At 42.3% G+C, this 24816-nt stretch overlaps 1 protein-coding gene across 4 annotated transcripts in view; it reads right to left on the bottom strand.

The window, feature by feature from the left end:
- The window catches only part of sh3gl3a (SH3-domain GRB2-like 3a), a 183296-nt gene that overhangs the window by 143822 nt on the left and 14658 nt on the right, over positions 1-24816 (bottom strand). The window contains exon 2 of one of the 4 annotated variants that reach the window (XM_038813566.1): positions 22177-22262. The exons of 2 other annotated variants lie outside the window; for them this stretch is intronic. The gene's annotated coding sequence lies outside the window, so the exon portion shown is untranslated. The remainder of the gene's footprint in view (positions 1-22176; positions 22263-24816) is intronic. One more of the 4 variants, XM_038813565.1, reaches the window with a different exon arrangement.

Genomic DNA, 24816 nt, shown 5'->3' with positions numbered 1-24816 from the left:
TTAGGAAAGGTGGCAAAAAGCTTGGTCTAAGATGTCGGCTTTGAGGAGCATCTTAAAGGAGAGAAAGGTAGAGGTGGCAAGGTTTGGGGAGATAATTAAGACCTTGGCAGCTACGAGTAAACAGCATGGTGGCACAGTGGTTAACACTGCTGCATCACAGCTCCAGGGAACTGGGTTAATTCCAGCCTTCGGGTGTCTGCGTGGAATTTACACTTTCTCCCATGTCTACGTGCATCTTCTCCGGGTGCTCCGGTTTCCTCCCACAGTCTAAAATGTGCAGGTAAGGTGGAATGGCCATGTTAAACTGCCCTTAGTGTCCAAAAGGCTAGGTGGGGTTACTGGGTCACGGGGATTGGGTGGAGACATGATCTTAAGTAGGGTGCTCTTTCCAAGGGCCACTGCAGACTTGATGGGTCGAATGGCCTCCTTCCGCACTAATGGAATGATTGAATGATTAAAATTTTGCTTGTGAAAGAGGCTAGAGTTGGAGCAGTGCAGATCTGGGGATTGTAAGACCGGAGAAAATTACAGAGATAATTAATTCTTCTGTAGAAACCGACCATCTCCCCATCACTGCACCTGAATACATATGTCAATGTTCGGTTCGCTGCCAAGCTTTTCCCACCTCATAGTTCTTACCCCCACCCTGGTACTGAAAGCCTAATCAAGCATTTGTTTACCAGCTAGACTTCCTCAATACTTAGCTTCCTGCTTTGAACATCTAAGTTAAACATAGATTAGTTAATCAGAAGCTACAGTTTGTGTCTGCACCTCAACCAAGTCCTGCCCCCACTCCCACCACTCAAGCTCCAGGAAACCAACAACAAATCGCAGCGATACCGACACCACAGAGGCTGCAATGGTTCAGGAAGGCAGCTCACAACCACCTTCTCAAGGGAAACTAGGGATGGGCATTAAATGCTGGCCTCGCCAACCTCACTCACATCCCGTACATGAATTGTACAAAATCACCATCAAAAAACAAGAAACACCAAAATGGTTTATGTGTTTGGTTGGGTGGGTGGGGGAGACAGAAGTTGAATTGGGATGGATGCTGCACCAAGGCAGCAGAGTTATGAGAGTGGCCGAGATCTTGCTTGAAATGAAAGATTTTGAGGGTGTTTTAAAAATATATCAATGACTTTGTGGGCTCAGGTAGCACATGGCTAAGAAAAGGGCCAAGGCAGCTGCAGACTCAGTCACCACTGGTGCACATAAGCTGCAAGTTCATGCAACCGGGAGGGATGGAATGAGAAGTGATATCAGGATTTGACGGGTCACGGCAATGCAGCAGTTTGAAGAGGAGGACAAGCGTTTTGAATTCCATATGCGGTCTGGTGAAAGTAGAGCAAGGAAAAGGATGAAGTAAAACTGGAAATCGATGACGGGCAGGAGACGGACAAATTGGAATTTACAAGGAGTAAAGGATTTAAGTCTAGCAAGGATGGTAGAGAAATTGGTGAGATGTCACGAGCATTAATAAAGGTTTTTCTGATGACACTAAAAATAAAGGGCAAGAAGCCACATAGTGCTGGACAAAGTTCTATTAAATAGGTAGGCATAGGGCAACATGGTGGTACAGTGGTTATCGCTGCTACCTCACAGCGCCAGGGACCCGGGTTTGATTCCGACCTCGGGTGACTGTGTAGAGTTTGTACATTCTCCTTGTTCCTGTGTGGGTATACTCCAGGTGCTCTGGTTGCCTTCCACAAGTCCAAATATGTGCAGGTTGGATAGACTGGTCATGCTAATTTGCCCCTTACTGTCCAAAAGGTTACGTGGGATTATGGGCCTATGGCGCTCTTTCGAAGGGTCGGTGCAGACTCAATGGGCCGAATGGCTTCCTTCCGGACTTTAGGGATTTTGTGGGTGGGATTCGCTCATCCCGCGGCAGAGTTTCCACGCCGTCATAAACGCCGTCGTAAAACAATGTGAACGGGTCGCTGCCAAGACTAATTCTGGCCCCTATGGCACTGAAGCGGTTCGCGCCACTCCAGCTGCCGATCCTGGAGCAAACTGGGCACCGAGGGATCCGCACATGCGCAGTGGTGCCGGTGCCAATGCGCAGTGGCCTCTTTCAACACGCCGGCCCCAATGCAACATGGCGCAGGCCTACAGGGGCCCCAAGCCAGAGAGGCCAGCCCGCTGATTGGTGGGCATCGAACTTGGGCCAGGCCGCACGGGAGGCATCCCCCCCCCCCCCCCGGGGTCGACGCCCCCCTCCCCCCCCCCTCTCCCCCCACACACAGGCTGCCACTTCTGTGACCCTTCCACGCTGAGTTCCCGCCGGCTGAGAGCAAGTGTGGACGGCCCTGGCGGGACTCAGTGTTTCCACAACGGCTGCTCGGCCCATCTCAGCCAGCAAATCAGCTGACCAGCGACTGGCGCAACGCCAAACATGCTGCCGCCAATGGCGCCGATTCTCCGCTCTGCGGAGAATCGCGTGCCGGCGTCGGGGCGGCATGGCCCGGTCGCGGGGATTTTCTGGCCGTTCACGGGCTGAGAGAATCCTGTCCCATGATTCTATGATCCCTATTGAGCTGATTCAATCATCAATGTTTTGTGGATAGAGAGTAATAAAGGAAAAGTAATAAAAGGAATTCAAGAGGCCAATGAACAAATGTTATTTATACCTGATGAAAATCTAATTAACAGTTTCTAAGTTATTGTGACAATCCATGTTCGTTGGTATAACTACAATATTCATCTTCATTGTTTTCTAACGATGCAATTAGCAATATTTGGTGACAAAGTCTACAGTATTATGTTTTGTGAGCTGGGCTTTCTTGTAAAGAAAAAGTACTTAGCTGACAATTTAGCCAAAGAGATTAAAAATACCAGTTACTGGCAGAGCTTTTGAAGCAACTGTTTAGATATCCATAAATGGTGCAAAAATAAATAATTCCACTGCACCAGAATGTCATTCAAATAAGAGCTTTGGAATAATAAAAACAATACATGCACGATGCAATGATACCAAGACAGACACATCTGTGTCTTCGAAAGAGAATGACTCATTTTCGCACTAGGCAACAACATGTTACAGAAATACAGCACAATAGAACCATGCATTTAATTAACACCAATTAGATTCATCTGTTAAAACCATTACTTACAGGAATACTGGGCTGGGAATGGCAGAGTACATTTGATGAATATTACAGCACTAAATACCTGTAAAATATTAATCGCAACTTAAATCTGAATTATATGGGGTGTTTGCAAATTAGCCATTGCAAGTGGCAGCTTCAAATCATTACTGGTACTACGGAAAATCCTAAACCAGACTTCTGTGGAACTCGACTGGTAATTTTCTCCCAGGTTGATTACAGACCCTATACAATCACCCTCTTCTGTTCGGTTAGTCAACTAAATACACTTGCATGGTAAAATATTTCCACTTATTCATATTTTCAATACTTGCCTTTCCAGAAGACCGTCAAAGTATGTCAAAACCATTGCCTTATCTTCCAAAACGCTATTGTCACACTCAAAGTAAACGTCAGCAAATTAAATTGACAAGACCGCCCTTTCCTTGGCTATATTTTTAATATTCTTTCAACCAGATGCTCCATTATCATGTCTTTAACGAAGGCTTCTTAACTCTACCAACTGTGGACATCAAACCCACTGGTCTGTCGTTTCTTGGGTACCTACGTCCAAAATAGGAGTAACACCTGCCTTTCTATATCTGCATTTTCAGTGTCAGCTTGACTGTCAATAATGAATACTTATCTGTGATGTTCTTTGTTTGTTTAAATTAATACTTTTGAGGTTGTAGTGTTGCTACAAAGAACATGCAGACTTTGAACTAAATCAAAGTCAATTTCTTTCCATTACGCTAGTAATTGTGAATTCTTAAGTATGGCGAAAAAGCTAAGTATTAGATCAAATAACTACAATGCACAGAACTACTGAAAAACACGTCTGTCTCCAACCCTCTCTCCTAACTCCCTCCAAGAACACGTGGACCACCATGTGGGTTGTGAGATGTGTTTTTACACCATCTAGTGGCTGGATGCTGTAATGACACACTATTCTACATGATCACATATACAAAGATGATATACCATATATACAAAGACGATATACTAGATATCATTACATTATCATGTTGTTAGAAGGGTTAACAAGACACAAAATAATAAGACTCAACTTTCTGTGACAAGTCTAGCCCACATTTTTCAGTGATAATGATGATAAGAATAGGCAGCATGGTGGCACAGTGGTTAGCTCTGCTGCCTCACAGCTCCAGGGACCCGGGTTCGATTCCGGCATCGGGTGACTGGCTGTGTGGAGTTTGCACCTTCTCCTGTGTCTGTGTGGGTTTCCTCCAGGTGCTCTGGTTTCCTCCCACAGTCCAAAGATGTGGAGGTTAGGTGGATTAGCCAAGCTAAATTGCCTCTTAGTGTCCATTGGTTAGATAGGATTACTGGGTTACAGGGATAGGGTGGAGGCATGGACTTAAGTAGCGTGCTCTTTCCAGGGGTCGGTGCAGACTTGATGGGCCGAAACACTTCCTTCTTCATTGTAGAGATTCTATTATTCTAAAATAGTTCTTCTTTGGGATCATTATTCCACCAAAATTGATAGCAATTTCTGAAGTCTACACATGCGCAGAATAAGATGGAAATCCAGAAGTTGCTGTCAATGATTCGGCACTTCTGCTGGGAGTGTGCTTATGAGCCGCCCCGGACTGCAATCAATGGAAAACAATAGACAAGAGCTTCCACTCTTAAAACACTTAGGCTCACTGTAAAATCCATGAACAAGTTACACCTTGTTGAATGAGGCATGAGTGGTGTTTTTTTTAAACAGCGTACGAACTTTATAGTTACATGCCAAACTCCCTCACTGGCCCAGAAAAGCTAATTTAATATTAGTGGACTGTCAATTTTTTCCATTATTATAATAAAATCCACATATTTATCAAAGTTTTCCTTTACTTTCTATTCTAATCCAATGATCGTCATTTATTTTACAATTTGAAAATTTAAAATAAAAACGAAGAATATTCCTTGGCTTTTACCTTCATCGTTTAGTCTGTGAGTACTTCAGTATGATTGGCTGCTTGCTGACATAACTGCTGGTATCCAAGACGGCAAATTCAAATGGTTGTCAAGAAAAGTGGAAAACTCTGCCAAAAGGTTGCTAGATCGTCACAAGCAACTTTCTTTGTAATCCAGAGATCCCTTGCTTCAACATTGTCCACACAAAAAAAGAGACTTTTGTGTCTCCCACAGAAACGTGGTAACTTCATGTCAATGTATACAAGTGTTGCTATCGTTAAGCTAACAGCACGACAGCAGCGTAGCTCAGGCAGAAACCTTTGGTTATTCACCAACCATTGATTCCTCACCTGAAGCTGCCATACCAGTTCGGCATAAATAACAACAAGTGCCATTAGCTTTACCATGAGCAAAAACCGGTGTTGGGAAAATAGAGCCTCTTAGTGCCACTGGGGGAAAAAAGGAATTTTGATTTTCCACTGTGAAACTGGTAATTAAACCTACCACAGGGGTATTCTGCACAGTACTGCACAGTTTGCTTATTGTAGTGCAGAAGGGTGTACCTCTCCCACATCAGTCAAGTGCAATAAAAAATATATATATTTTTCCCAATAATGCTCATGATTTCAATAAACGTTACAAAGCTGGAATATCAGAGGAGGGCTCTGCCATCTATTTGGGGCTTTAAAAAAAATAACACTTGGAAATAGATTTGCATTTTGTCATCATAGCAAATATTGCTGCAGTACTTAAATGTTACTAAATGAATCTGCTCACGGTGAACAAATTAAAACTTGGATCATTCAATTAGTACCTCCTTCTTACTTTACTTTTTATCTTCCAGAATTTTCTTCTGTTGTACTAAATTATTCCCCCCCCCCCCCCCCCCCCCCCCGAGTGGAATATTTTTGTTGATTTTCAGAAACATGTGGGTAGGTGAATAATACAGAAGTATGTATACATTTTACTGATCGCAGCAAGATTCTGTCAGATAAGTTTTTATATTCCTCCTTTAAATACATGCACAGATGGTTACCTGGCATTATTCCTTATTTATTGTTTCCCAAGCCTAATTTTGATCAAGTATTGTTGTTCTGTGTTATCTTTTGGTGATGCTAAACAGAGTCCCCCTTAGGCACTATTACTCAGTAGTTTCCAGGGAGTGTCGATAACCACGTCACTCACATTCACCCATCAAGCTGACTTAACCGAGTGTTTTCTACCCATCAAAACTGGATATGTGATCTCATTTCATATTCTATTCAGCATTTACCACGCTGCATCCCAGAGCAATAAAAATGCTTCATTTCAGTTTCTAATTTCACATTTGTTTTGCCTTTTAATCATATTTTGCCCCAACCTGGCAAAATTATTTCACAGCAGGCATCCACGATGCTTGCAGCCTGAAACATAGCAAAATATTAAATTCATCATTGGATGCAAAAGCGGTTCAATGCTTTCAGAAGATGATATTGAATAGATCCTCAAATGCAATCAAGTAGCCCATACTATTTATGTTTATTGGTATTCACAAAGTAACTTTATAAGCGTTGTTTATCTTACTGCAGTGCTCAAATCCTTTCTGTAAATTAAGGGGCAATTTAGTGTACCGATCCACCTACCCTGAACATATTTGAGTTGTGGGGGTGAGACCCATGTAGACACGGAGAGAATGTGCAACTCCATATTCAGTAACCCGGGGCCGGAATTGAACCCCGGTCCTCGTTGCTGTGAGGCATCACTGCATCACCATGCCGCCCCCAATGCTCAAATCTTAACATTCACAGCAAAATGTTTCTATCAAAAAAGTTACTTCAAAAAGTTACATGACAATTGTAAAATGATTAGCACTGCAGCCTCACAGCGTCAGGAAAATGGCTTCAATTCTGGCCTTGGGTGACTGCTTGTGCGAAGTTTGCACATTCTCCCTATGTCTATGTGGGTTTCACCGGGTGCTCGGTTTCCTCCCACAGACCAAACATGTGCAGGTTAGCTGGATTGGCCATGCTAAACTGCCTTTGTCCAATGACGTGCAGGTTAGGTGAGGTTCTGGGGCTACGGGAACAGGGCGGTGAGTGGGCCTGGTTAGGGTACTGTTGCAAAGGGTTGGTGCAGACTCGATGGGCCAAATGGCCTCCTTCTGCACTGTAGGAATTCTTTTGTTCTAATTACTGACTGCAAATAGTTTTGGCCAAAGTCATATTCTACATCCCCCTAAAAGCAAATATGGCCATCGATGTTAATGTTTCAAGGCAAAACACTATGTAAAATTGTATATATTTTTTTCTCTTCACAGTGGAGATGGGCATCATGTTGAACATTAGAGCTAGTTAAAATTAAAAACAAAATCAGAAATATATAAATGCTAGATTCCAATACACAACGGTGAGTTGTGAAACTGGACTCCAAAAAATCTAGCATGTTGCAGGCCAAACCAAAAAAAGAATGGCCAGGAAAGCTTTGAGATTGTTGAAAAGCCCAAGGAGTTCATTATTACCCAACAGGAAAGGGCACGTACCACACTTACCTGGTCTGTTCTATATGGTTTATAAATGCCTTGAAGGCCACTCAAGTTGTATGACAATCACTACTTAAGAGAAGTCTGGGGGGCTGACCTAATCCGGTCTTCAGATTGATGCAGAGGTATGATAGAATAGATGTTTCCTCTTATAGAATTCCAAAACTAGGGGCCATAAAATTAAGACAGCCATTAATTGGAAAAAAATAATTGGGTACTGTAAATTTATTTCCAAAAACTTAGATTCAGAATATAGGATGCATTTGAACATCTTATGAGTCCAAAAGTGAATGTTTGTGCTAAGGAGACCATTGTAGCTTAAAATGTACTTTGTAATTCATGGTAATCTTTAAATCTATGTCTATTTCAGAAGCTAAGATTGGGGGGGGGGGGGTACTATAATCCAATTTTTTAATGTTTAATAAATGTTTTTTCCTTGCTGATAAAACTAATTAGCATTCCTATGACTGTTCCTCCACGTTTTATAAAGAAAAATAAAATGTACGGCCGTCTGTGCCAGCGTTCAGTTCTGGGATCTTCGCATTCAGTTATAACATGAACTGGGATTGTAACATTAATGAATCCAATAAGGAACAGAAGAAAATCTTCTTTGTCCAGAGTGGTTAGAATGTAGAAGTGACTATCACAAGGAGCAGTTGCATCAAACGTTACAGATGCATTTAAGGGAAATTGAATAAATACTCAAGGAAGAATGGAATACGGGCAAATGCTTAAGAGGTCAGATGCAGTAGGATGGAAAGATGCTTGTGTGGAGCATAAATACAGTCACAGAATAGTTGGGCTGATTGGGCCAATCAATTTTTGTGGTGTAAATGCAATGTAATGACTACAACCTCTTCAGGATAACAAATGCAGCCTTTCCAGCAACACCTGTATGCAGAGAGCAATGAAGAAAATATTGTGATCTTTGTGCATCAAACCATCTCCCATCTAGATTAAGGAGCTGCGGCAGCACAATTAATAGTGAAAGCAACATAAAATGGCATATAAAATGGAGCCACCCTGAAAACGCTCATCTGAAAATATTTAAGACCTGAAAACATCACTCAGAAGAACCCTCTTCCATAAATTTGTCGTGTTTATCCAAAATTAGCTCTTGCATTTTATCATGAGAATTTTCAGCAATTTCACACAATCTGACAGTAAATCTTTATTAATGTTTTTATGGAGTATTAAAAATACCCCAATGAATGATTACCATGGCAACGGATGCTGCAGTGCCAAGACCAACTTTAATGCTGCTCGCTCAAGTTCAGAATAAGCAAATTGGTCTCTTGCAGAAAATCAGTTTTAAAGGTATATATTAAAGAAAAAGAAGTTGGGTCCAACCAACCCATCTTGACACCAAAGCCCACCTTGGCACCAAAGCCCACCTTGGCACCAAAGCCCACCTTGGCACCAAAACCCACCTTGGCACCAAAGCCCACCTTGGCACCAAAGCCCACCCTGACACCAAAGCCCACCCTGACACCAAAGCCCACCTTGACACCACAGCCTACCTTGACACCACAGCCTTTCTTTTCACTATACTTTGCAATTCCTTCTGTCTCCAAAAGCACTACTATATGACTCAAACTTGTTTCCACTATTTGTATAAATAGATTTCCTTGGTGAGATGCTGTAGTATATTGAGCACCTGACTTACCTCTCACTCTAAAGTTAGTAGCATTCTTGTCAGAGAGCCAGATGGTTGAAACACCAATCCAGGACTTGAGCACATGAAATGAGATGTGCTGGTGTACTGACCTTACGTTGCGGAGGCTGAACTCCAACTCTCAGGCACATCTTCTGACCTCCCCTGAAATCATGACCCCACCACTGAACATCAAGGCATTTTTTCCAGGGCCATCACTGACCTCATCTCTGGAGTTCTTCCCTCCACAGCTGCCAATCTCATAGTCCACCAATGCCGACTTCTTCCTTCCCAAAATCCACAAACAGAGCTGCCCTGGTAGACCAATCATCTCAGCCTGTTCCTGCCCCACTGAACTTATTTCTTCCTGTCTTGACTATTTTTTCACCCCTTGTCCGGTCACCTCACACCTATATTCGTGATTCTTCTGACACCCAATGTCATTTCAATAACTTCTGGTTTCCTGGTCTGAAGCGCTTCCTCTTAATAATAATCTTTATTGTCACAAGTAGGCTTGCATTAATACTACAATGAAGTTACTGTGAAACGCCCCTCGTCACCACATTCTGGCGCCTGTTCAGGTACTCAGAGGGAGAATTTAGAATGTCCAAATTACCTTAACAGCGCGTCTTTCGGGACTTGTGGGAGGAAACGAGTGCATTCCGCACAGACAGTGACCCAGCGGGGAATCGAACCTGGGACCTTGGTGCTATGAAGCCACAGTGCGATTCCACTTGTGCTACCATGCCGCCCCAAAGGAGGCCATTTGGCCCATCGAGTTTGTACCAACTCTCTTAAAAAGGACCACCCATCTAGGTCCAATTCCCCCACCCTATCCCCGTAATCCCCCTCAAACTTTGGACACCGGGGCAATTTATCATGACCAATCCACCTAACCTGCACATCTTTGGATTGTGAGAGGAAACCGGAGCACCCGGATGAAACCCACGCAGACACCGGGAGAATGTGCAAACTCCAGTTATCTGAGGTTGGAATTGAACCTGGGTCCCTGGCGCTGTGAGGCAGCGGTTCCAACCACTGTGCCATGGCACAAATCAGGGATGTGATGGAATATTGTCTGGAAGAGTGTGGCTCCAACAACATTCAAGACAAAACAACATTGACATAATCCAGGACAAATCAGCCCATTTGATCAGTACCCAATCTACCACATTAAACATTCACTCCCACATTTCGTGCAACATGGTTGCTCAGTGGTTAGCACTGTTGCTTCACATCACCAGGGACCCGGGTTTGATTCCTGGTTTGGATCACTGTCTGTGCGGAGTCTGCACGTTCTCCCTGTGTCTGTGTGAGTTTCCTCTGGGTGCTCCGATTTCCTCCCAGAAGTCCCGAAAGACATGCTTGTTTGGTGAATTGGACACTCAGAATTCTACCTAAGTGTGCCCTAACAGGCGCCGGAGTGTGGCGACTAGGGGATTTTCACAGCAACTTAATTGCAGTGTAAACCTACTTGTGACACTAATAAAGATTATTATGATCCACTGCAGCTTCTTTGACAGCACCTTACAAAATCAAGATCTTTAGTGCTTAGAAGAGCAATTGCCACATAAATATAAGTGCACAGACATAAAAACATCAGAGCAAAACCCTCTGGAGGCGAATAATTATGCCAATTCAACAAAACATAATGGCCCAGATCTTCCAGTATCCGGATAGTCAGAGTACTCCCAAAATGTGCAACAGCACCTTTCAGAAGTCCCAACGCAATGACTCTGTGGGAATTTCATGGGAAGTTTGAACTTGCAGTGGGCAATTCCCCTGTCCCCCAAGACCCTCCAAAAAAGTCAGATTAACACACGGAGACTTTGGATAGTTCCGTCTTGTACAGATTCTGGAAATGTTAACAGAATATCTAGTCAAACTCCTGGGAAACTATATAACCGAGCCCCTGACATCACTGCTTCCCGCACCCCCCCCCCCCCCCAACCTGACACCTAGACTCTAACCCCCAATCCAACCTGATCCGACCTCAACCTCCGATTTCTCCCTCAACTTTCCATAAGCCCCCTCCCCCGACTTCTCCATTTACCACACCCATCCTACCCCCTTATCCATTTACCTCATCCATCAGACCCTTTTACCCATTTATACGGTGATGAAATGGAAGGCCAGTGTCTGTTGCTTCCCCCCCCCATTAAATTATAGAGTGAACATTTGCTAGACCAAATAGTGATATTTATTTTCATATAACAGCTGTTATTGCTTATAAAATTATTTTTTATTATTAATTTGATACAGGCTAGAAAGGTCTTTCAAAAGTATTCATGGAAGGTGAATTAAATTGCAATATTGACTGACCAAAGTCAAGACATTGATAATTAAGAAACTCATCAGTTTGTAGTGATTTACAATTCAGTACTTTTTAAGGTTTCTTTTAGCATTCTACAGAGCACAGTACTTGATGGGCCTGAATAAACCGATTCAGATACTGCCTCACTGATACAGTTTTTACTCCCACATATCGGGCACAGACAAGTGATCAAACTGGCACATCCTTGTCTCCTTCATTGCGTGCAGCTCTGGTCAATTGCATGCAGTTCTGGTCACCACATTATCAGAAGGACGTGGAATCTTTGAAGAGAGTGCAAAGAAGGTTCACCAGGATGTTGCCTGGTTTTGAGAGTGTTGGCTATGAGGAGAGGTTGAATAAACTAGGATTGTTTTCACTAGAAAGGTGGAGGCTGAGGGGAGACCTGATAGAGGTCTACAAAATTATGAGAGGCAGAGACAGGGTGGATAGTCAGAGGTTTTTTCCAAGGGTGGAAGTGTCAATTACAAGGGGGCACAGGTTCAAGGTGAGGGGGGAAAGTTTACGGGAGATGGGCGGGGTACATTTTTCACACAGTGTGATCGATTCCTAGAATGTGCTGCCAGAGGATGTGATGGAAGCAGGCACATTAGCAACATTTAAGAGGTATACGGATGGATACATGGATATGGAGGAAATAGAGGTATATGGACTGATTAAGGGCAGGAGGTTTTGTTTTTAGTTAGGGCATCATGATTGGTACAGGCTTGGAGGGCCAAAGGGTCTGTTTGTGTACTTTTCTTTGTTCTGAGTACTGTCGTCATACTGTGTCCCAGTACCGAGTTTGGTTTGGGATTCAAAATGAGCTTGACGTTTTGTGTGTACACCTCTAAAGACCAGCTCTAAGGAGCTACGGTCCATCTTGAAGTAGATATCAAACATTTTAAAAGAGAGATTTATGCTGTAACTATCTACCAGGAAAATACAACTGTATCTCCTGATGTCAAGTATTAATATTTAAAAGACCATAATATGACATCATATTCGGAGCACAGCAGAGAACCAGACCATTGAACGCAACAAGGCTATCACAGTGTTCATGCACCACACGTGTCTTCTCTGACCTTACTTAATCTAAACCCAATAGAAATACTGTACCCTGCTATTCCTTTCTTCGTCATGTTAATCCAGCTTCCCCTTACGTGTATCTATGCTATTCACTTCATCGACTCCATGTCAGTTTCACATTCGTGCTACTCTCAGAATAAAAACAGACCTGAAGGCATAAGGACATAGCACTCTAACAAAGCTGTTGAGATTAATGGAGTTTTGGCCCAAATAGGGCATTTTATTGGATTAGTTAAGAAAACCTGGAGGTACTGCAAAGAGCAGCAAGCTCCTGGTGAGTTTGCATTCAAGGAACCAGCCAGAAGAGGCACAGGTAAAAGTAGAATGAAAGCCAAAACAAACTGCACATGTCGCAGCCTGGTTCTAGAATTTAAGTAGACACTAGGAGTTTGGTGATACATTTTCAAAATTTGTTGGATAAAACAGGTTTTGTGCAGATCCTTTACACAAAATGTGTTCAGTGGCTGGGGGTAGAGGGAGGCAGGTCGAAGGGCAAAAAAAGAGTTCCCCTAAACCAATTAATGCTGGGAAAGTGTGGGTCAAGCCAAAAACAGATGATTTCATTTTGTATAAACGTGTTTGTGCCCAGTCTGCTGCTAGTGTGCAATTTGTTGGCCAAATGATTAAAACGTATAGAATGTCAGTGAATACAACAAAGGGGCTGGGAGAAGCAGTACTATGGCCAGGTGGAATCGGGTCCTGAATTGAGTAAAATAAATGTTTAAAGGTTGAAAAGATGGGCAAACACATGCACATATTCAAATTAGAAAGAGACGATTCATCTTAAGAAACATTTTTTCTGTGTCTCGATGGAACACTGACTTCCTTCCCCCACCCCACTTCCCAATAAAGTGAAGTTGGGAAACCAGACGTTTCTTTAGTTGTCATTTGCTCAAGCATTCTGTAATGCCAATGCTATTTCTGATTTGTTGCTGGGAATAAGTGCAAATTGCCACATAGTTCTTACTAATGACTACATTCACAATTAATGACCTGAATTACATATCTAAAGAAAGTTTGCAAGTTGAAACCAGTAAATATGTTGTGTGTGTGTGTGACTGAACTATTAAAGAAAAGCCTAATGGGAGCAACAGAGCTATTTCCTAATTTGCATTATACACTCCGGTTCCTGTGATAGCACTAAACATAGCGAAGCCATCAGTGCCTTCTGTAAATTCCAAGCATCTGTGGTGGTAATTTGACAAAACTGACCACGCCGTTTATTTTAGTTGTGGGTGGCGCTAACATATGCAGTTCTTCAACATTTTTGACGAGCACCTGGTAAGTTCCAGGAACTTACCGATAGGCAGAATACACTTGCGCCATAAGTTACTGAAATGTCATCAACATAATATGGTGCACAACATGCACCATTATTATACCACACGTGTTCAGCAATTTTAGCCACTTTTATTTTCACGCAACAGTGAGGCTAAAGTGTGGAGTCTCTTTAATGATCCCTAACTTCCATTCCCACTGACGGCCTCCTCCATTATTACAAATGTCGAAGGTTTTAATGCAGGGGTGGGCAAACATTTCCGTGCAAGGGCCACATTCAGAAGTTCACAATTTTAAAGGGCCGCATAGTATATTAAGTAAAATAATTAATATTTAAAATAGCCAAAATAAAAGGTCTTTAAAGAAAAAAAAGCACATTTATTTGAAAAATAAAGTAACTCAGTAAGTAACAGAACAATGTCAATGAGAATGATGCATCTGACTGCAGTCATTTACCAGTTTGTTGAAATCAGGTGTCAAGTTGCTTGTGCTGATCCTTAACATTGACAGAAGCACAGCCTGGCCGAGTCAACGATAAAAACGCGCGTAGTGGGGTGGATGAGTGGGACTGCCTTATTGGTTGGTTTAGTTGGGTGTGTGATCAATAGGAGTCCAGGTTACAAACAATAATAAGGCTTATTGTTTGTAACCTGGACTCCTATTGGTCGCACACCCAACTAAACCGACCAATGAGACAGCCCCACTCATCCACCCCACTACGCGCGTTTTTATGCGGCCCGCCAATGAGGTGCCCGGAATCATAACCGGCATTTTTGAAAAGCCGCCGGGGAAAAGCCGCTGAAGTAAATGCGCTTTACATAAAAACCTTTGTCGGGCCGCATGCGGCCCGCGGGCCGTAGTTTGCCCACCCCGTCTTAATGTATTCAATGCTTTGAGGGGGTGGGGGGAGGTGAAAAGATTGTTATTTCAATACTAAACATGAATGCCATCCAACAAAGTGAATCCTCATAGAACAGAGAAAAGACAAAGGGCGAATGTATAGTACATCAAGGAAAGAAACTTGAGTCCTGGGCTAGAAACAATCATCTCAAGCTACTGAGAAAGGCAGCAATGCATAAGTATCAAAGGTTTATAAAATATGGCATCTTGTAAATAATAACAAGCTGCAAGCTTACATCAAATATGGAACTGGATTGGCTTTGAAATTAAGAAAATCAAAAAAAATATTTTAAACCAACACTAAATGGTAGGTACCCTTCAGGAGAGAGAGCTTTTGAAGAAAATTAGTACTAGCTATTAATTTATATCATATGTTTTGCTAGAGTAGCCTAAATATAAAAGTAACTCATCATAAGAACACAAAACACCAATCAGAAAAGCATGGTTATTCTTAAAATTAATGGGTTAATGCCAGGACTAACAGGATAATAAAATCTAGGCTATAATTACTGGAGGATATCCAATCTGTGGTCTCCTTGGACATGGAAATCTGGCTTTTGAACATCAAGCAGTTCAAATCCATTCGCACTAAAATTTTTCATCTGCCGGTTTGTCCAGAGTGACCTTTGTGGGAACTGTGATTAGAGCTACTTCCTCATTGGTGAATAAGCCCCAAATATGAATCCAGGTCTTGTTAACATCAGTAATTCGAGACCAATGGTGACATGGGCTTTGACCTAATATGGGCCGCATGATGGCACAGTGGTTAGCACTTGCCTCACTGCGCCAGGGACTTCGGCCTTGGGTGACTGTGTGGAGTTTGCGCGTTCTCCTTGTGTTTTTGTGGGCTTCTTATGGGTGCTCGGGTTTCCTCTCACAGTCCAAAGATGTGTAGGCTAGGTGGGGGTCATAGGGATAGGGTGGGGGAATGGGCTAAGGTAGAGTAGTTTTTCGGAGGGTTGGTGCAGACCCGATGGGCCGAATGGCGTCCTTCTGCACGTTGTGTGTGTGGAGTCCCTGAGGCATGCAATTGTAAAGCCAGTGTAGATATCCTAATGTGCAGTGTCGTAATTTCATACATTGTTGAAACATACTGACTGACAATAATAATGTTATATAAACCACAGAGTTGACAGCTTAAGTTACAAGTGGTACTGTAGTTAAAACTGTGAAACAGATTAAAACAGGTTTAATTTGAGTTTCTCGACAATTGTGAGATGGTGCTTGCAAAAAAAAATAATGGTATGGGTTGATTAAGGCTCAGAAAACAATTGCAACAAAAAGATTAAACTCAGGTGATACAACTATGCTGATGTAACGGTGCCAACCTCCAACCTACTGCTGTGGAAAAGGACACAATAATTGCTCATATCAGTAACGCAACCACTGAAATTTGGTTCAGAGTTAAAAAAAAAAGACAGACTCTCACCCAACATTATGGTACACGCGCAAGCTTAATATTGGAGAAGTGGGATTGCCACGCTCCAGCATTTACCTGCAGTCTCCAGGAACTGATGATCAACCTCTAGGATACGATTGTGAGTCAGAGAGGAAAATCAGATAGGTATTAAAAAGCAAGTGTTTCTGTGAGCACCTTTTGCTTATTAATAATGAAATACTGGAGATTGTGGAGGGAAATCCATAGAATCCCTACAATGCAGAACGAGGTCATTCAGTCTGCAGCAAATCTCTGAAAGAGCACGCCCCGCTCTATCCCTGTAACACCGTGCATTGATCGTGTCCAATCCACCTACCCTGCACATCTTTGGACACCAAGGAGAAATTTAGCCTGGCCAATCCACCTAATTTGCCACTTTGGAATATGGGAGGAAACCGGAGCACTCGGAGGAATTTATGCAGAAGACAGCCTGGGAGGCCAATGAGGGGAGTCTTAAAGAAGTCAAGACTGTAGAAAAGATAATGGGGATGGCTCCGAAGCAGTAGCATGTGATAGCAATGGAGATGCGTGATATTATGAAGATGTGGAAATACATGGTAGTGTGGGGAAAAAGTAGAGAAGTACTGTTTCAATTGGATAGGGCATTGGTGAGACCACAGCTGGAGTACTGTGTCCAGTTTTGTTCCCCTTATTTGAGGAAGGATGTGGTGGCATTGGAAGCAGTTCAGAGGATGGGTTCACCAGATTGATTCCGGGGTTGACGTATGACGAGAGATTAAAAAGTTTGGGTATGTACTCTTTGGCATTTAGAATGAGAGGGGATCTGATTGAGGTATATAAAATACTAAGAGGTACTGATAAACTACATGTAGTCCAAATATTCCCCCTTGAGGGGGCAATCTAGAACAAGAGGTTGATATAGGTTGAGAGGCAGGAGATTTAGAATAGAGATGAAGAGGCACTACATCTCGCAGAGGGTGGTGAATTTGTGGAACTCTGCCCCATGGTGCGGTGGAGTCCAAATCATTAAATAGTTTCAAGCGGGAGATAGATACATTTCTGATTTTAAAAATGTGTGAAAGGGATATGGGAAACATAAGGAGGTGGCTTTGAGACCAGAAAAAGATCAGCCATGATCTGGCTGAAAGGCGAAGCAGACTCGAAAGGATTGAATTGCCTACTTCTGCTCCCAATTCCTATGTTCCTCTGATCACGGAAGCTCAGTTCTTAGTTACTAAGGGTTCCGGGAAGAATGGGTTCAGTGAATAACAGGAAAGGCAGCTGATATTCGGGTTAAGGTGCAATGGTTCCATCAGGAACTGAACAGGGTGGCTCCATTTTTACTGTTGCTCATCTGTAGTATCTAGTTCATGAATATAGAATGTTCTGCTTGCCTGCTGTCCGCTTTCCCAAGGCAGTGGGAGGAGTAGACAGAGTAAATGGATGGGAGGCGGGTTTGTGTGTTCCTCTGACCAAAATGGATAACCTCATACACGTTAAATTCTGCAGTTAAAAATTCTAGAACTTTGAGTTGATGGATTTGCAAAGGGGGTGATTTTGGTACAGACACCTACCTCACCCCCTGCCTGATGTTACTTTACACTTTGATGGACAGCCAAATCAGCCGGGCATACTGCAAAATAAGCATCCTACCTGATCCAGCCCTATTCACATTTAGGCTGACTCATGCCACAGGTGTGATTTTTCAGTACAAAGTCTCCTAATCTTCTACAACGAATGCAAAATGAGGTTCTTGAACCTTAAAATATGAGGAAGTTCCGATAAGCCCCCATCTTCAATATTCAGTAGTAGCGTACAACTGTTCACCGACACTGAAAAAGCATCACCAATATTCAGCCACTTACAACTAATGCTCTTGAAATTCATTCAAGGATTCTGATGTGGAGTTCTGGTTTGCCCAAAGTGTTGCGTGAATGACGTGGCATAACTCAATTCTTGCCCCATCATCTCAGTCTCTTTGACATGTAAACTGCCCTTGACACTCGTGTGCGTGCTCAGATACCTCAGTTCAGTAAGGCGTTTGATAAGGTTCCCCACGGTAGGCTATTGCAGAAAATAAGGAAGTATGGAATTGAAGGTGATTTAGCGGTTTGGATCAGTAATTGGCTAGCTGAAAGAAGACAGAGGGTGGTGGTTGATGGCAAATGTTCATCCTGGAGTTCAGTTACTAGTGGTGTACCGCAAGGATCTGTTTTGGGGCCACTGCTGTTTGTCATTTTTATAAATGACCTGGAAGAGGGTGTAGAAGGATGGGTTAGTAAATTTGCAGATGACACGAAGGTCGGCGGAGTTGTGGATAGTGCTGAAGGATGTTATAGGATACAGAGGGACATAGATAAGCTGCAGAGCTGGGCTGAGAGGTGGCAGATGGAGTTTAATGCGGAAAAGTGTGAGGTGGTTCACTTTGGAAGGAGTAACAGGAATGCAGAGTACTGGGCTAATGGCAAGATTCTTGGTAGTGTAGATGAACAGAGAGATCTCGGCATCCAGGTACATAAATCCCTGAAAGTTGCCACCCAGGTTAATAGGGCTGTTAAGAAGGCATATGGTGTGCTAGCCTTTATTAGCAGGGGGATTGAGTTTCGGAACCACAAGGTCATGCTGCAGCTGTACATAACTCTGGTGCGGCCACACCTGGAGTACTGCGTGCAGTTCTGGTCACCACATTATAGGAAGGATGTGGAAGCTTTGGAAAGGGTTCAGAGGAGATTTACTAGGATGTTGCCTGGTATGGAGGGAAGGTCTTACGAGGAAAGGCTCAGGGAATTGAGGTTGTTTTCGTTAGAGAGGAGAAGGCTGAGAGGTGACTTAATAGAGACATATAAGATAGTCAGAGGGTTAGATAGGGTGGACAGTGAGAGTCTTTTTCCTCGGATGGTGATGACCAACACGAGGGGACATAGCTTTAAATTGAGGGGTGAGAGATATAGGACAGATGTCAGAGGCAGTTTCTTTACTCAGAGAGTAGTAGGGGTGTGGAACGCCCTGCCTGCAATAGTAGTAGACTCGCCAAATTTAAGGGCATTTAAGTGGTCACTGGATAGACATATGGATGAAAATGGAATAGTGTAGGTCAGATAGGCTTCAGATGGTTTCACAGGTCGGCGCAACATCGAGGGCCGAAGGGCCCGTACTGCGCTGTAGTGTTCTACGTTCTACCGACTGCATTGGGGGGGGGGGGGGGGGGGGGGGGGGGGACTCTTGCTGCTCACTTTGTTTTTGAAAGAGCAATGGGCCTAAAAATTCACATCTAACTAAATAATATGCAGGAAACCTGTATTTGTTCAGTATACATGAGTCGCTAACAAAATTAGGTTTTTTTTGTTCGTTTCTGAAAATTCGATCATTCTAAAAAAAACAAAAATTCACACAGCTTCGGCAATGGCAATTATTTCAATGGCATTAATCCAGCTGTGAGATTGACCGCTGTAGGGGAAAATAGGGAAAAACAGAAAAAAATGGGCCACTTTACTGATGAGTTATCACGTGATCGGGGTGCCTGCAGGTTGACCTCATTTATACTGTTTTGAAGAAGTGAAACACATATTATAATGTCTTATTTTCCACATGCCAATTTCATCAAACCATTGTGAGCACATTAATTACAATTATTACTTTAGGATACAGGAAACTAAATTCACTGAATAAAACAGTACAGGCATGACCTGTTTCTACTGCTCGGATCTGAAAATGAGTGATTATTTTGCAGGGAGGAAAGATATTCCACCTGCATTTTTCATCTTTGTTTGACTAAAATATACAATGACATATAATTATATACATTAAGGTCCTAGACACTCAACTGTGCAAATTACATGCAACCTCTTGATCATAGAAATTGTAGAAATTACAGTGCAGGAGGCCATTCGGCCCATCAAGTCTACAACAGCCCCTGAAAGAGTACCCTACCTAAGCCCACACCTCCATCCTTTTCCCACAACCCAACCTCATCCTTGGACACCACAGGGCAATTTAGCATGACCAATCCACCTAACAATTTGGGCTGTGGGAGGAAATCGGAGCACCCAGAGGAAACACACGCAAACACGGGGAGAATGTGCTGGGGCAGCACGGTAGCATGGTGGTTAGCATCAATGCTTCACAGCTCCAGGGTCCCAGGTTCGATTCCCGGCTGGGTCACTGTCTGTGCGGAGTCTGCACGTCCTCCCCGTGTGTGCGTGGGTTTCCTCCGGGTGCTCCGGTTTCCTCCCACAGTCCAAAGATGTGCGGGTTAGGTGGATTGGCCAGGCTAAATTGCCCTTAGTGTCCTAAAAAAATAATGTTAATGGGGGTTGTTGGGTTACTGGTATAGGGTGGATACGTGGGCTTGAGTAGGGTGATCATTGCTCGGCACAACATTGAGGGCCGAAGGGCCTGTTCTGTGCTGTACTGTTCTAATTCTAAAAATTCTAACGTGCAGACTCCGCACAAACAGTGACCCAAGCCGTGAATCGAACCTGGGACCATGGAACTGTGAAGCAACTGTGCTAACTACTGTGCTAACGTGCTGCCCTAATTGTAAATCTCCTGTAGCTCCTCTCCATTATTTGATGTACAATGTCTTAAGAAACTATTTTGAAATCTGACGATTCCAGAGATTCAGCAGTCCAGACACAATCAATGAACAATGCAGAAGAAATAGTTTTGAAATCAAATGGGCAGAAATAATGGCATTGAGAAAATTAGAGAAAACCTTGTTCGGTAACACGTTAAAAATAAGTGGTGCGAGGTCTTTCTCACTTGAATTTAAAGGCTTGTGGTACCGAGTATGAAAATAATTTTGCTACTGCAAAATCAAGCATGGAAAAAAAGTCAAACTTTTCCAGGGAAGCACCTTCTGACAAGGCGATACAAAATGTTTGCATCTATTTTCATATAGCAGTGCTCTGAAGTTGAACAAAAATAATAATTCAACTTATGTTTCAAATCAACTCCGCACCCCCCCCGAGTTTTTTTTTCACGTCTGCCCAAGTTTAGTGTCAGGTACTTCACCGACCAGAGATGTATAAGTTGCTCCTGGAGGTTTCCATGTGGCTACAATCACAGCAGGCTTAGAAAACAGATTAATTTTGAGCTAACACCAGGTTTGACCTGTGTGAAATACTGATTTCTCAGAGTGGCACCGTACATACACATGCTGTTCACAAGGTTCCGCAAAGCAAAGCCGGACACTTGCTCTCTGGTTGCTATTATTCATTAAACCATCTTTGGAAGACTAAAGAGGGTCAGTCCAGCTATAAATATCAGGTCTGTTCCTAATTTCTGCATAAATCACACTGCTTCTTACAAGAGTCCAAAATTAGCAAAGGCAGGAATTTGAGGACCTGTACGTTGGGAGGTAAAATAAATAACTGAGAAATTAACTGAAAATAACTCAGAAATAACTGATAATTAATAAATAACTGAGAAATTAACTGAAAATAACTCAAAAATAACTGATAATTACCTGGAAATTTAATAAATTTTCAGCATCTTTAATCACAGATGTAAACAGTGCAAAGCAGTAATAGTGGCCAGTTGCTAGCAGCAAGCATTGAAACCTCGTTGTAACAAAAACACCTATAGGATTTATTATAGTTGCAAAGCAGAAGCATAAAGGTCGACGACCTGAAATGTTAACTCTGCTTCTCTCTCATTAGATGCCATCTGTCCCAAACTTTCTAGTATTTTCCATTTTATCTGTAGAAAGAATAAACATGTTTTAATAGTAACAAGTCCTAATCAAACCATACACATGACGCTCCTGCAGTGTGGCAGTAAGTGAAATTAATCATAAGCCTCAGCAGCAGACAGGACAATAAAGTCTTTCTAATTCAGATCAATACAGTGATTGATCAGCTGGGGTAGGCCAAGAGTGAAATGCCACACAATGTGGAGCAATTTTCCAGAAAAGTGTAGAAGCTAGTAGAAGAAACAGATCATCCCTAATCTCACATGGTACTAATCTTCATTCAACAATAGCTGCAGCACACATTTGAACAAAATACAATACATCACCTGTAACAACCAGGCCCAGTATAACCAATCTGATGATTGGAAGGCAGTCAGGCTGTCATCCCAAGATGATAATAGTGATTAGGCTGCTGGAAGAAAAGGGAAAGGACCTCAAGACTGATGTTAAGCATAAATACAATTGATTAAAACATACCAGAAAAGCCATGGAGGCCCATCCTAAACATTTCCGTGAATAGCAAAGATACTTGAAATGAAAGGATTGCAGTGTTATTGATTGTAGTTTTCTTTGGAACCAAAAATGTCAGTGATTAAAGTTACAGAGCACTGTCTCCTTGTGATGGTAAAAAGAGAAATATTACAGATTGCCAGTATTATGATTTGCATAGGATTGTTCATCTTCTCATCCCGTGATCCCAATCTATTTTCTCCTGGCTCACATAGACATGCTAAAGCAGGGGAGTTCTCTCATTCTCTTGATCACTATTTATTTCTCGAAACTTAAATCCAATTATCTTGTCATTTATCTTATTGTTGACTATGGAGGCTGGTCGTTTCCATTTTAGTTGTCACATTTTCTATATTACAATGATGATAATACTTCAAAAATACTTCACTGGCTGCAAAGCATTTTAGGGTGGGCTGAGGTAATGAAAGGTGCCATGTAAATTCAAATCTTTATTCAACAATAAGCAGATTCATAAATGGACCAGCAATTCACCAGAAGATCATTCACCTACCCAATCTCATCAAAATATAATTAAATATAATGTTCTGTCTATTGTAGTTTACACAAACTACCAATATAATTGAGAATTTAAAATATTTTGTATTTCAAAACACGGAAACCCGTGAAAATATTAAATATGCTACTGTAATATGTTGTGACAATACCTTGGGGCTACAGTGCATCATCTACCTGGTTAGGATTCTGCAGCATATTCAAGACAATTGAGAATTGATAAATATTGGAGTTACAATTAATTGAGATGACTTTCATCCCCCCACTACTGGTTCAATGTTACAATACCAGCTCAGCTATAGAAAAAAAAATTCATGGATATAATGCAGTTTTGCAATAGTTGTCAGGCTTGTGCATTTATTTCAATGAGCTTCTGGCGCTATTTTTTAAGGTAAAAGGAATAAATTGCAGCCCTCTGAGTATATGAGACGTTCTCTTGTAAATTGGTTAAATATAATGGCCTGGTATCTGAAAATTACTCATTACACAATTGTCGCACTGAAGCAAGTTAAATACCTTGCATAGTATCTGAGCAACAAGCATTAGTGTCACTGGCTTGAATATTTGAAATTAAAATCTGCAACAGAACGCAGTCTCTGGACCTGAGAAACCACACACATCATTATACAGTTGGAACTATTTGGAACAGACTCATTGGGGTACAGTATTTGCAGTTTAAAATAAAAAATGCTCGGCACAGGAATAACATCATGAAATGAAATGAAATGAAAATCGCTTATCATCACGAGTAGGCTTCAAATGAAGTTACTGTGAAAAGCCACTAGTCGCCACATTCCGGCGCCTGTTCGGGGAGGATGGTACGGGAATTGAACCGTGCTGCTGGCCTGCCTTGGTCTGCTTTCAAAGCCAGCAATTTAGCCAAGTGTGCTAAACCAGCCCCTATATATCTATAATGCAAACTTCTGCGCTAATGATCCACACTATTGTAGCTATTTAACTATGTCATCAAGGAGAAAGGCAGGCATGCTTGACAGCTAAAAGCCCACAAAGATCAGAATCAAAAGCAGACTAAACAACACATTAAATTGCTCCCATTACACGTGCACATTTCCCACACCCCGACAAAGAGGAATATTCTGATATGAAGTGTTAGATTGGTTCAGCAGCAGTTGAGATTCAATTTCTATTCCATGGACGCGAGTGAGTGATCTAGTCTAACATTTCAGGTGCTGCATTGTTGGATGTGCAGCCCTTCATTTCGACAGTAAACCTCGGTTGCATCTGCATGTCCAACAGGCTTTGTGGTACCACTGAAAGAGGAGGAAAGGATTCCTGATGCCTTGGACGACATTTACCCACCAAACTAAATTGCAATAAATGATCATTTACCTCTTGCTGTGCACAAACAGCCCCCTTTCCCTGCCAAACAACTTCAAAAGTAATTAATTGGCTCAGGAGAATTTGGGAATGGCATGATCACCTGAAAATATTAATGCATATTCCTTCAAGTTACATTATTACGCTACACATCGATTTGAAATTCAAAGTAAATTACCTTCCTGAATGTTGCCAATTCGTTCTAATATACCCTTAACCTAGCTGGTCCCTGATGTGACAGTGAATGCCATACCAGGCATTATTCCAATGGGGAACTAAGGATGGAGATGGATGAAAAATCTACAATGACTGTTTCCTTGGCCTGTCCATAAAATGGCCACTTTGTCAAGGATAGATTCCAAGATGTTACCATGTTTGGCACCGACTTGGTTGCAGGAGTTATCGGAAGGACGACCTACTTAAACTTCAGTTCCCTTTGGGCTCCACTCCAGATTTTATTTTTTAAAGAGTTTACTCGCTACTTTTCCAACGGATCCACAAGTTAGGGGAGTAATTCGATCATAGCTGTGAGTTTGGTTCGTGAGTACCAGTGGATGTCCTCACGTCCCCACAATGAATGTCTGGGGACCAAACCTCCTCAGAGT

This window comes from Scyliorhinus canicula, chromosome 12, assembly GCF_902713615.1.
Source record: "Scyliorhinus canicula chromosome 12, sScyCan1.1, whole genome shotgun sequence".
Lineage (NCBI taxonomy): Eukaryota > Metazoa > Chordata > Chondrichthyes > Carcharhiniformes > Scyliorhinidae > Scyliorhinus > Scyliorhinus canicula.
This window is presented reverse-complemented; position numbering and strand designations above follow the sequence as displayed.